Below are 14,240 nucleotides of genomic sequence, written 5' to 3'. Positions count from 1 at the left end.
GGGCATCATCCTGCAGCAGGTCCCAAGGTTAAACAAAAAAAAACACTTCATACACCTAGGATTATAGACTAACAGTTTGCAAATACTAACACCATACCTGAGTAAAACTTCTTACACGAAAAAGACCAGGCAAGCTTCCAGATAATTCGTATCTATATACAGCTCCCAACTCAGCAACTCGAATAGGAAATTCATGATATGAGTGAGGCTTCCTTTTGTAAACCAAGATATGATAGGGGCAGTTCATCGGTCGAAGCTTATAAAGTTCATCCTCAACATTCATTTGATCATACATATTCTCCTTGTAGTAATCCAAATGACCACTTATCTGCCAAAGGTTCGCCTTTGCAACATGTGGAGTATACAGCAGATCGTAACCACGTTCTATGTGGATCTTTTTTCCACAAATCTTCCATTACATGCCTCACAATAGCACCCTTTGGATGCCACAACACTAAACCCCCACCAGCATCATTCTGTGAAAATTCAACAATGAAAATGCTCAATGCAAGAATCCTCATAGTTACAAATAATGGGATTGCTAATTGATAATTCTGCGTGTTGAGCAAAAATTGTACACAATATGTAAACAAATAATTTTACTCAACACAATTTCACCCTCGTTCATTTTTTCGAAGAGGGTTTTATTAATTCGAGTTCGACCCATTCTAGGCTACGCGCCTATTAATTACAACATTTCTTTTGGGAAAGGAATAACCTTTGATTCTAATATGAATAAATCGTAACTTGGGGATTTGGGTGTTTATTTGATTTTGTGACTGCGTCTAGGTAGAGCCCTAGATTACCTACGTACCCTCGTTGAAGGATCAAGTCACTCGTAGTTCCTTATGTGTTTTGTTGGGTTTTGATGCCTTGTACAGTTTCAGCTCGTGCAGGCAAGGAGCAATTGTTGCCTTTTGTGTGGTTTTAGCTCATGCAGGCGAGAACTTTGAGCCATTGGAGCTTTTGATTCGGCTTCATGCCATTTGAGATTTTTTCTTCAGCTTCATGCCTTTTGGGATTTGACGCGGCTTCATGCCATTTGAAATATGATGTGGCTTCGTGCCATTTGTAATTTAAAATGGCTTTGTACCATTTGAAGCGGCTTCGTGTCATTCGTAATTTGAACCGGCTCGCTTCTCTTTTGCTCTTCGTAGAATTTGTAATTACTTGGTCAAAGTAACAGAAGTGAATTTAGTTTATATAAACCAGGGATTCGTCTTGATTTCACGGTTGCATCTATAATTTGATATCAGACTGCCTACGTATCTTTAACGGAATCAAACCGGCGTAGTTCATATTTTTTGAGACTCATCGCGGCTTTGTGCCATTTGATACTTGATATGGCTTCGTGCCATTTGAAGTTTGACGGGGCATTGTGGCATTTGTGTCTTGTAAATATTTGTGATGAACCCACTTTTACTTTGGTTTTTGACTTTGTCTCGGTGCCGTACATCCCAGACTTCTTGAATAAATTTAACTTTGATGGATGCCATATTCATAAAACCCATATGAGTAATATGGAAGAGCTACTCTCTTCTTTTTTTTGAGTTCGTGGATAGCCTTCTCATTTAATTTGAGAGAATTGTATTGCAACAAGTACCAGAAAAATGACTAGTCATAATCATGACTAATGTTTGAAAGCCACGTTATTGGCTAAGGTTCTGGCAGTAGGCATTGGATACCTCTTTTTGTCGCCCACTTGCTCCAATATAAATTCATATGCCTAGCAAAACCAATTTGCTTTCAGTGCCCGGCATAAGCAACGAAAATAAAGAAAACTTTGCTTTAAAAATTGTCATTCCTGCCAGTAGAAATGATATGTGGATGGTAGACCACGAAGTGTTAACCATGATGGTTCTCTGTCACTGTGCAGACCTTGGTTTAGTCAGAGCTTTAAGTCATCTTCCCATTATTTCTTTAGGCCCTCTCTTGATGTAACTTTTCCTTTCTTTATTATATATATTTGTAGTGTTTGGATCAAACAGGCTCATAAGATGGAAAAAGAAGAACATATGGCAGCCCTTTCCTTTTTATTATATATATTCTTCTTTTGAATTTTTCGACCTCATTCAGTATGGGTCCTTGAACCCATTTGACCCACCAAACTCCTGACAACAAACTTTACTTTCTCTCCTTTTTTTTATGTGACTTTTCCAAGTCCAAAAACTTCTCTTTTTTTCTGCGTGACCAAGCTCCCACGTGAGGTGCAGCTTTATTCATTCCCCTCTCTTGCGAAATGGCCTGAGAAGTCCTCCTTTTATTGACTCTAAATTCCGGTGGTTTTCCTCTAGAAGCAAAAAACAGCTCCGCAATACTTGGGCTCCTAATGATTTCGTAACGTTTTGAAACTCTTTTCAGGTTTGTCAGCCGATGAATTCCAAAATGAACAAGGGTAAGTTTGGTGAAGTTTGAACTCTTTTGAATTGCTTCAATTTTATCCTATTTTCCTCCTAAATCGCGGAGGCTTCTTATGTAGGTAATCAATTTCTTTTCTTTCTGCTGCCTCGGCTCTTCACCACTTGCTTGTCCTCTTTTTGTGGCTTGAATTCAAAAGAGGAAGAAGACAACCAGCAGGTGACCCCCGTTTTCATTTTTCTGTGTTCTGAATTTGATTTGCAGTGGGTTAAAGCTCTGAACTGTGACTGATTGATTTAATTAATTCGTGCAAAAGTAACATAATCTCTTCGATTGGTTGTTTGGACAAACTATTTTGCAGTTCTTTGAAAACAAGTGTTGATTCATGGCTCCAAAGGTGGGAATTTTCACTCTTAAATTCGTAGTAATGCATCCCTCGTATCTGCTGCATTTTGAATGAGTTTTGATGTATTAGAGTGTAATTACTCTCTGGCATTTATGTTTCCTCAGGGGAAATTATTTGACTGGTCTTGACAGTGGGCATTTGGACACCCCTTTTGTGTTCCCATTTATGTTTTGTCTTCGATACTTGCCATTCTTTTCTTGTTTACACTTGTATAAAGTGATGCTTTTCCCCAAATCTTTTGTAGTCTTGATTTGTCTTCTAGTTCTTTGGGGTGTTTGCCATGTGAATGAGTTTCCCAAATAATTTGGCAGCAAACTTTTCCTTCTTTATAAACCTGGAATAGCAAGTGTTTAATGCAAAGGCTTGAAACATTTTTTATTTTAATCTTCACGTGAGAGAGAGAAGCTTGGGACGGTAGAGAAGCTTGAAACTTTGAACCCTTTTTTTTATCTTCATGTGGCAGAGAAGTAGGTGAACATTTTTGACACAATGAAAATCTTTGTTCCATCTTCACGTCTTCTTCCTTTTTTGTCTTTATCAAAGTTGTGTTGGGGACTTTTCTTTTGTCATCATCAAAATTTCTGATTTCTTTTCCTTTGTTTATTTTTCAACACATACATGTACCTATATGGTCATTTGTCTACATGTGCATTTGTCTTTGTTCCCTTGTCTCTTTTATCCAAATATGACTTCCACCTGTATGTCTCCATATGTTAAAAAAAAACAAACAACTTTCCTTCTTCCTCCTCTTCACATGCATGTCTCCTTGTCTTGTACCCGTGAGTAGCACCAAACAGAACAATTTCTTAACCCTTGAGTTGTATCTCGGTATATGTTGCTTTCTTGTTGTCTTTCTTTACAGAAACTGAGCTTGGGATTTTGAAGTTGCACTTGTTAGTCCGGTGAGGGGGTATAGACCATTTAGACTCGGTTAAAACTTCATGGGGTGGTCTAGGCCACTTCGAAGAAATTCATGGGATTCTTGGAGATTATTTCTGCTGCAGTTAGTGAGGAGTTGTGTTGTTCAAAGTCTCCACCTCCATCCATCCGAGCAAAGAGACAAAAGCCAAAAGATGGCTAAAAGAAGGATTAGAAAAAACATGATTTGTCCTTTTTTTTTTTTTTTTTTTTTGCGTTGTGGACCATTGCCGAGCAAAGGGGAATGTCGTGGACCATTACCTGGTGGTCTTCGGCTGCCATATATTTTTTTGCGTTGCTTCTTCTTTTGTGTCCTTCTCCGTCTCTTGTATACACACACACACACACACACACACACACACACACACACATATTACCCTGCTTTTGTCTGCAACATAACATCAAACACATATTACCCTGCTTTTGTCTGCAACATAACATCAAACAAGAGAAGAATATTTTTAACAGGGCTTTGTTTCATACCTGGTGGTGAATGTTCTTCTTTGGATCTTGGCTTGAAAGCACGAATGGTTGAACTTGTTCTCTTTTTTTTTTGCAGCACTTCGTTGCTTTTGGTATTTCTCTCAAAGTTTCTCTATTTTTTGCAAAGTTTCCCCTTCCTTTTCTTGTCTCCTCTTTCTTGCTGCAGCTAATGTCTATTTATAGGGATCCTAGGAAGGCTCTAGAGTTTGTTATGTGGGGAGAGATGGAGGCCATGACCTCCTGCCACTTTCTGTTAACCTCAATTTCTGACTCCACGTTTCTTTTTGTTGCAGAAAATGGGGGAACACCTTTTTTTTTTTTGCACGTTTCTTTCCCCTTTTGTAGGGAGAAATGCATCAACAACAACAATAACAAAGCCTTTTCCCACTAAGTGGGGTCGGCTATATGAATCCTAGAACGCTATTACGCTCGGTTTTGTGTCATGTCCTCCGTTAGATCCAAGTACTCTAAGTCTTTTCTTAGAGTCTCTTCCAAAGTTTTCCTAGGTCTTCCTCTACCCCTTCGGCCCTGAACCTCTGTCCCGTAGTCACATCTTCAAACCGGAGCGTCAATAGGCCTTCTTTGCACATGTCCAAATCATCGGAACCGATTTTCTCTCATCTTTCCTTCAATTTTGGCTACTCCTACTTTACCTCGGATATCCTCATTCCCAATCTTATCTTTTCTCGTGTGCCCACACATCACACGAAGCATCCTCATCTCCGCTACACCCATTTTGTGTACGTGTTGATGCTTCACCGCCCAACATTCTGTGTCATACAATATCGCTGGCCTTATTGCCGTCCTATAAAATTTTCCCTTGAGCTTCAGTGGCCTACGACGGTCACACAACACGCCGGATGCACTCTTACACTTCATCCATCCAGCTTGTATTCTATGGTTAAGATCTCCATCTAATTCTCCGTTCTCTTGCAAGATAGATCCTAGGTAGCGAAAACAGTCGCTTTTTGTGATCTTCACTAGATTGTTCCGGTCATTAGTGTGGATAAGTATATAAAAGGATAGAGATAGGAAAGCAAACACAAGATGTACGTGGTTCACCCAGATTGGCTACGTTCACGGAATAGAGGAGTTCTCATTAATTGTGAAGGGTTTACACAAGTACATAGGTTCAAGCTCTCCTTTAGTGAGTACAAGTGAATGATTTAGTACAAATGACATTAGGAAATATTCTGGGAGAATGATCTCGTAATCACGAAACTTCTAAGTATTGGAGTGTGGTATCATCTTGACTTGCCTTATTTGTCTCATAAGTAGATGTGGCATCTTCTCTACTCTTCCTCCATCCAGGGGTGGTATCTTTAACTGGTGGAGATGCACAAGGTAATGTATCAATTTCACTTGAAGCTTACTTGTAGTTTCAGGCTTGGTCAAGCGCGATACAAACCATGTAGTAGGAGTCCCCCAAGTCGTCGAGCTAAGGGATCTGCTGAAAGAGGTGACAGACAAGGTAAGCAATCAGAGCTCCGGCTGATTGTTCACATTCTCCCTATCTTGCAGGCAGCATGAAGGATAAAGAGAAGAAAAATGAGAAGGAATGATATGGGATACTTTTGCTTTTGAAGAAGTAACTTTCCACAGGTTTACTCTTGAACTGAGCTGGTGGGTTTTCTGGTTTCCTCCAGAGTATAAGGCCGACTAAAGAATTTGAGGGTCAAAACAAGTCCATCAAATCTAGAGTACGTTCGACCCTGCTGATATGAGATACTTTTGCTTTTGACAGAGTAGTGGATGTATTGGCACGTGTGCTGTTACGCTTGTCTCCACATGCTTCCTTGTATCCTTCTCACTTGCCCTATATGTTCCTCAGGCAGATGCGGTATCTTCCCTGGAAGCATAAGATGTTGAAGATGAGTACTCGAGAGCAATGCTAGGTAAGTAATCAGGTAAGGGGTTCCAGGCAGTCAGTTCCTGGCTGGAAGCTTGATTCCAAGTGCTGACTGATTGCTCTTTCTCCTTGTCTTGCAGGTAAGAACAAGGCCAAAGGAAAAGACAGGGAAAAAGCATGATATGGGATACTCTTGCTTTTAACCCTGATGATATGAGATATTCTTGCTCTAGTATAGCTTGTTTGCAGAGGTATTATCGGGGGGAAAGAAAGCTGAATATTTCGAAAGGCTTCGTTGGGAGTGCCCTCTCAGATATGAGGAAGGGTTGAGCATTTTTGCAGGTCTGCCTATCCGTTGGGGATGGAGGTCGACATATATAGGAGTCTCCCTAACAACAAGTAGTAATGCTATTCCTTTACCCTGCTTGGTCATAGCATGGTAATGGGGGCTGCCAGCTTCACATGTTTTAACTCTGTCAGAGCACTTTGAAAAAGTAGTCTGTGGTATCTGGAAAGCTGATGTTGCGTGTGAAGATTACAGACAAGCTTTATCCAAGGAGATCCGGCTCTTGAAGTTGGGAAAGTGGTGCCTCTTCGGTTTTCGAACAAACAATCCTATCGGGGATCTGGCTCTCGAGATTCGGAGAACGATGTCTCTTCGATTTTTGAGAAAGCAATCATGCTGGGGGTCTGGCTCTCGAGATTCGGAGAGCGATGTCTCTTCGATTTTTGAGAAAGTAATCATGTTGGGAGTCTGGCTCTCGAGGTTCGGAGGGCGGTGCCTCTTCGATTTTGGAACAAGCAATCTTGTTGGGAGTGTTTTCTCGAATGTGAGTAAAGGTTGGGCATGTTTGCTAGTCTACCTTGCCACGAAGCACAAAGGTTGACACACAGGGACTTTCCAATTATCCAGCAATGGTACTGTTCATTTACCCTATCTTCGATTTTTGAGAAAGTAGTCATGTTGGGAGTCTGGCTCTCGAGATTCGGAGGACGGTGCCTCTTCGATTTTGGAGCAAGCAATCTTGTTGGGAGTGTTTTCTCGAATGTGAGTACAGGTTGGGCATGTTTGCTAATCTACCTTGCCACGAAGCACAAAGTTTGACACACAGGGACTTTCCAATTATCCAGTAGTGGTACTGTTCCTTTACCCTTATGGGTAATAATATGGTATTTAGACCTTCAAAATTTATGTGTCTAAACTTTGTTAGTGCTGTTTCTTTGCTATTCTTTTACCCTTCTTGGTCAGAGCGATGTAGTGGGAGCTGCAAGCTTCACGTGTCTCAACTTTGGCAGAGAAATTTGGCAAAGTTATCTGTGGTACCCATGAGCTACTGTTGCGTGTGGGAAGTGGGTGATTGAACAATAAGATTCATGTGCTTTCTACTTCACCAGAAGTCTTCGACAGAATGCCCATAATTTCCGCAAAGCTGAGTGTGCTTGTGACAGGTGCTGACAAGGCTGGAAAATTAGGTGCCTCTTCGATTTCTGAGATCGGCCCTCGTGGTCTCTAAGCAGCCCAGCTTTTGAGAAAGCAAGCGCCTCTTCGATTTCTGAGATTGGCCTTCGTGGTCTTTGAGCAGCCCAGCTTTTGAGAAAGCAAACGCCTCTTCGATTTCTGAGATCGACCCTCGTGGTCTATGAGCAGCCCAGCTTTTGAGAAAGCAAACGCCTCTTCGATTTCTGAGCAGGCGCCTCTTCGATTTCTGAAGCTCCGTCAAGTGCAGATTTTTATAGGGGCTGACATTAAGTTCCAAAGCACACTTGAATCTCTACCAGTAGAAGCTCTACTCTTGCACTTCTAAGATCTTGATTTGTCCGACCTCTTCTCTCTTCAACACCTTTGAAAATGTCTGGCCCCTTTGACCGTCGTTTTGACTTGAACCTTGTTGAAGAGGCAGCTCCGCCTTCTCCAGACAACATATGGTGCCCATCCTTCGTCTCCCCTACTGGTCCTCTTACCGTTGGGGATTCCGTGATGAAGAATGATATGACCGCTGCGGTGGTGGCCAGGAACCTTCTCACTCCCAAAGATAACAGACTACTTTCCAAACGGTCTGATGAGTTAGCTGTTAAGGATTCTCTGGCTCTCAGTGTTCAGTGTGCAAGTTATGTGTCTAATATGGCCCAACGCCTATTTGCTCGAACCCACCAAGTTGAATAAACAGTTGCACTAGCTCGCACATGACTATGCTACAAACATGAAGAGGAAGCTTGACCAGATGAAGGAATCTGATGGTCAGGTTTTACTTGATCATCAGAGATTTGTGGGTTTGTTCCAAAGGCATTTATTGCCTTCGTCTTCTAGGGCTGTACCGCGTAATGAAGCTCCAAATGATCAACCTCTGATGCCTCCTCCTTCTAGGGTTCTGTCCAGTACTGAGGCTCCGAATGATCCCCCTCCGGTGCCTTCTCTTTCTGGGGCTCTACCGACTGCTGAGACTTCTCCTAAGCAACCTTTGTGAAGGCTCCCTCTTGTTTGTTTATTTTGACTTATGTATATGTACATATTTGTAACTTATTGGGGATATCAATAAATAAGCTTTCCTTCATTTCAACGTATTGTGTTAAATACACCAAAGCCTTCTTCGCTAAGTTCTTTGAATTTTCTTTTGTTCAAGCTTTGTGAGTGGAGCATGTAGGTTGAGGTAGTGTTCCCTTAATTTCCCGAGTGAGGAAAACTTCTCGATTGGAGAATTGGAAAATCCAAGTCACTGAGTGGGATCGGCTATATGAATCTTAGAACGCCATTGTGCTCGGTCCTGTGTCATGTCCTTCGTTAGATCCAAGTACTCTAAGTCTTTTCTTAGAGTTTCTTCCAAAGTTTTTCTAGGTCTTCCTCTACCCCTTCGGCCCTAAACCTCTGTCACATAGTCACCTCTTCTAATCGGAGCGTCAGTAGGCCTTCTTTGCACATGTCCAAACCACCGTAACCGATTTTCTCTCATCTTTCCTTCAATTTCGGCTACTCCTACTTTACCCCAGGTATCCTCATTCCTAATCTTGTCCTTTCTCGTGTGCCCACACATCCAACGAAGCATCCTCATCTCCGCTACACCCATTTTGTGTACGTGTTGATGCTTCACCGCCCAACATTCTGTGCCATACAGCATCGTCGGCCTTATTGCCGTCCTATAAAATTTTCCCTTGAGCTTCAATGGCATACGGCGGTCACACAACACGTCGGATGCACTCTTCCACTTCATCCATCCAGCTTGTATTCTATGGTTGAGATCTCCATCTAATTCTCCGTTCTTTTGCAAGATAGATCCTAGGTAACGAAAATGGTCGCTCTTTGGTATTTCTTGATCTCCGATCCTCACCCCTAACTCATTTTGGCCTCCATTTGCACTGAACTTGCACTCCATATATTCTGTCTTTGATCGGCTTAGGCGAAGACCTTTAGATTCCAACACTTCTCTCCAAAGGTTAAGCTTTGCATTTACCCCTTCCTGAGTTTCATCTATCAACACTATATCGTCTGCGAAAAGCATACACCAAGAAATATCATCTTGAATATGTCCTGTTAACTCATCCATTACCAACGCAAAAAGGTAAGGACTTAAGGATGAGCCTTGATGTAATCCTACAGTTATGGGAAAGCTTTCGGTTTGTCCTTCATGAGTTCTTACGGCAGTCTTTGCTCCTTCATACATATCCTTTATAGCTTGGATATATGCTACTCGTACTCTTTTCTTCTCTAAAATCCTCCAAAGAATGTCTCTTGGGACCTTATCATACGCTTTTTCCAAATCTATAAAGACCATGTGTATATCATTTTTCCCATCTCTATATCTTTCCATCAATCTTCGTAAGAGATAGATTGCCTCCATGGTTGAGCGCCCTGGCATGAACCCGAAATGGTTGTCCGAAACCCGTGTCTCTTGCCTCAATCTATGCTCAATGACTCTCTCCCAGAGCTTCATTGTATGACTCATTAGCTTAATACCCCTATAGTTCATGCAATTTTGTACGTCGCCCTTATTCTTGTAGATAGGCACCAAAATGCTCGTTCGCCACTCATTTGGCATCTTCTTCGTTTTCAAAATCCTATTGAAAAGGTCAGTGAGCCATGTTATACCTGTCTCTCCCAAAACTTTCCACACTTCGATGGCATCTTCTTCGTTTTCAAAATCCTATTGAAAAGGTCAGTAAGCCATGTTATACCTGTCTCTCCTAAAACTTTCCACACTTCGATTGGTATATCGTCTGGGCTTATTGCTTTTCTATGCTTCATCTTCTTCAAAGCTACAACCACTTCTTCCTTCCGGATTCGACGATAAAAAGAGTAGTTTCTACACTCTTCTGAGTTACTCAACTCCCCTAAAGAAGCACTCCTTTCATGTCCTTCATTGAAAAGATTATGAAAATAACATCTCCATCTGTCTTTAACCGCGTTCTCTGTAGCAAGAACCTTTCCATCCTCATCCTTGATGCACCTCACTTGGTTTAGGTCCCTTGTCTTCTTTTTCCTTGCTCTAGCTAGTTTATAGATATCCAACTCTCCTTCTTTGGTGTCTAGTCGTTTATACATATCGTCGTAAGCCGCTAACTTAGCTTCTCTCACAGCTTTCTTCGCCTCTTGCTTCGTTTTTCTATACCTTTCACCATTTTCATCGGTCCTATCCTTGTATAAGGCTTTACAACATTCTTTCTTAGCCTTCACCTTTGTTTGTACCTCCTCATTCCACCACCAAGATTCCTTTTGGTGTGGGGCAAAGCCCTTGGACTCTCATAATACCTCTTTTGCTACTTTTCGGATACAACTAGCCATGGAATCCCACATTTGGCTAGCTTCCCCCTCTCTATCCCACACACACTGGGTGATTACTTTCTCTTTGAAAATTGCTTGTTTTTCTTCTTTTAGATTCCACCATCTAGTCCTTGGGCACTTCCAAGTCTTGTTCTTTTGTCTCACTCTTTTGATATGTACATCCATCACCAACAAGCGATGTTGATTAGCCACGCTCTCTCCTGATATAACTTTGCAATCCTTACAAGTTATACGATCCCCTTTCCTCATTAGAAGAAAATCTATTTGTGTTTTTTACGACCCACTCTTGTAGGTGATCATATGTTCTTCTCTCTTCTTAAAGAAGGTGTTGGCTAAGAAGAGATCATATGCCATTGCAAAATCTAAGATAGCTTCCCCATCCTCGTTTCTCTCCCCAAAACCATGGCCACCATGAAAACCTCCATAGTTGCATGTCTCCCTGCCCACGTGTCCATTTAAATCTCCTCCTATAAATAACTTCTCCGTCTGAGCAATTCCTTGCACCAAGTCTCCAAGGTCTTCCCAAAATTTCTCCTTCGAACTCGTATCCAACCCTACTTGAGGTGCGTACGCACTAATCACATTGATAAGTTCTTGTCCTATTACAATCTTGATTGCCATGATTCTATCTCCTACCCTCTTGACATCTACAACATCTTGTGTCAAGGTCTTGTCCACGATGATGCCAACACCGTTTCTCGTTCTATTTGTGCCCGAAGATGTTGATTTGTATGTAAAGCCCATCCTCATCTTTTGGGCTGGATTACATTTTTGTTTTACCTTGTAGTTTGACCCAATTTGTATGGACTCTATTTTTTATTTTGTATATTTTTGTTGTTCAACACTGCGTAAACAGCAGAAAGAGATTCAAGGCAATTCTGAGTACATGTATAGAAAACAGGTCAAGAACTTGACCAAGGCGCCTGTGATCTCGACGTTTGGCTTACTCTTTGAAATGCCTTCAATTGATCTTCACTCTCCCATGCAGTGCCATAGATCCTCTGCAGCATCGGTTTCTTTTCATCTCCTCTCCAGTAGGCACCAGCAATAGACTCAAGTTCGACAACTTTTCTATTAATATTTCCAGTTTTTTCAACATGGGGCCCCGCACATAGGTCCCACCATTCATCACCTATGAAGAATTCGGCATACTATGAGGAATTATGACATAAAGACAGTCTAAAATGACAGGATGCTAGTTCAAAACACAATCAAATCCCAGTACAAGCATGCATATGTATAAACATAAGTATAATTTGGTTAGCTTGACCAAAAGGTTCCTCCCACCTTCAAATTAGTCTCCTTTTCAATCTGCATATCAATAACTCATTTTTAAAGAGCACCAACAACATTGTTTTCCCTAAGCACACCCCCGCCCTCTCTTTTTTATTCCTTTACGCACAGTTCCTGCACATTAAATCATCACCTTCCATACCATATTGAGCCTGAAAATAGTGAAACCCTTACCAGTATGATATATGGTAATGGGATCTTCTTTAATACTATCCAAAATTTCCAATTTGTATGGTTCGTTGAGAGCGGTTATTCTTTTGTAAGCTTCATCTCTTGAAACTTCTTCTCTTATGAGTGGTAAGTTTCTTCCAATGATGCGATCCTCCAAATCACAAAAGAAATGCTCATGAATAGTTTTCAATAGTTTCATGGTTCCAAAACTTTGATACAAACTTATACAGAATTTCCACTTACCATCTCCTTCTTGATTCTCTTCAACTCTTTGTCCGTCAAAGGCTCCATATCAAAATCATAATAGAACCCATTTTCTATCCATGGACCAATTGTCACTTTTGCATCCGGGAAGAGCTTTTGAACAACCATGGCCATTACGTGTGCACACTGCAGTCAAACACATATAAATAGTTCATCACCATAACAGCGGAAAAGGCGCCATTAATACCAAACTAGAAGGAAATTCAGAAAAAAATGAACATAGCTCAACCTCAACACTTTATCAAAATATAGAAACCCATGTATCTTATCACATTCCCAAAAACAGGATGAAAATTTTCGCAGCTTATCTACTGTTGTACACCCATTTTTCGATGTCCTATTCGATCAAATTTCAAATTACCGAAAAGTTATGTTCTTATTTTCTTCATCCTCACTTTCTCATTCTTCACAACAGAATCAGGTGACAATTAGGAACGTAGAATTGAAAAATAGTTGATTAAAAGCATCAAACTTTCAAAAAACGGGAAGCTCCTAAGAATCTAAAAATTCAACAGGAAAGCACTCCTACTTCAATTTAACATAACACAATCATAAATCCAATCCAAAGCAATGAAATTTCAATAAATACCGTGTGTCGAATTTTGATGAGGCTTTCGGAGGACTCGTTGGTTGGAAGCACGACTTTCTCAGGCTTATCAGCTACCTCCATCTGGGCATCCTTCAATTTGTCGTCTTGGGTCGAGATCTGAGCCTCCGTGGCCATCGCCGAGGAGGTGGAGACTCCATTTCTACCGCCGTAGAGGGACAGAGCCCTGAACTCGGAGCTCAGTGGCGAAGCGCAGTGTTTAACTGGGGAAAGCAAAGAAGAGGACTTTAGGAGAGGGATTGAGAGGAAGGAAGAAGAAGTGGCCATTGCCATTCTCTGAAGGATTAACATCTGGGTTGTGTTTGGATTTCAGAATTATGATTGGGTTCGTGTGCAACGGTGGAGGGTGAGTGAGAGTGGCGTTCGTGACTTCATTTGTGGTGGAGGTTTGGCTTTCGGTGTTTGTCCCTCGGACGCCTTAGAAAAGGCGAAGATCGAGAGCGACTGAAGCAGAGGCTTGTGAGAGACAAGTTGAAACGGAAAGAAAAGTCGAGACGTTGCAGTCGAAGCAGACCTTTCGACGACGATGGACACGTAACCATCCCCTCACCATATCCCACACAGCCGGCGATCCTGCACAGCGATGATCAACGTGTGGATCGCAAAACCAAAAATTCCAATCCGAACGGAAATTCCAGCCCACAGACCCAAAGCCCTTTCTGAAGCCCAGTGGTAATTTTGCAATAACGTTAAATCAGGGGGCAGAGAGGCTTAGTGGTAATTCCGTAAATTAGCTGAAATGTACCCTCAAAATTGCACAGTGCCACCTCCCCCTACTTTAGACTAAAGTAATTATGATGTTCTGACAGACAAATTCATATTACATAATTTTTCATTCTTTTTTCAAAAATTATATAGAAATGTATATGGCTATATCTTTTTATCTAATTATTTGTGAGAAATTTTTATGCTGAAAATACAGTTTAGTATACTGTATACCAAGTATTATAATATAATTAGTTGAATTTTTTTTTTAATTTCCAATCAATTGTATTATTTAGGGCTGGAAAAAAAATCCCAAACCAAACCAAAAAAATCCCGATCCCAAACCAAAATTCCCGAAGTTTTCGGGATGTCATCCCGTACCAAACCGAAATTTTCGGTATGGAATTCGGTA

General features: G+C 41.2%; 1 protein-coding gene and 1 pseudogene across 5 annotated transcripts in view; one reads left to right on the top strand and one right to left on the bottom strand.

Annotated features, from left to right (window-relative positions):
• The window catches only part of LOC126620819 (uncharacterized), a 70,673-nt gene that overhangs the window by 9,978 nt on the left and 46,455 nt on the right, over window positions 1–14,240 (top strand). For 2 of the 5 annotated variants that reach the window (XM_050289134.1, XM_050289137.1), the window contains exon 1: window positions 6,491–6,780. The exons of 2 other annotated variants lie outside the window; for them this stretch is intronic. The gene's annotated coding sequence lies outside the window, so the exon portion shown is untranslated. Of the gene's footprint in view, window positions 1–6,490; window positions 6,897–14,240 lie in introns of those variants that run through there. One more of the 5 variants, XM_050289138.1, reaches the window with a different exon arrangement.
• On the bottom strand, window positions 2–13,750 carry LOC126620802 (threonine--tRNA ligase, chloroplastic/mitochondrial 2-like; annotated as a pseudogene).

The sequence above is a fragment of the Malus sylvestris genome, chromosome 5 (genome assembly GCF_916048215.2).
Source record: "Malus sylvestris chromosome 5, drMalSylv7.2, whole genome shotgun sequence".
In the NCBI taxonomy this organism is placed as follows: domain Eukaryota; kingdom Viridiplantae; phylum Streptophyta; class Magnoliopsida; order Rosales; family Rosaceae; genus Malus; species Malus sylvestris.
Note: the sequence above shows the minus strand (reverse complement) of the source record. Positions and strands in the feature narration are given on the sequence as shown.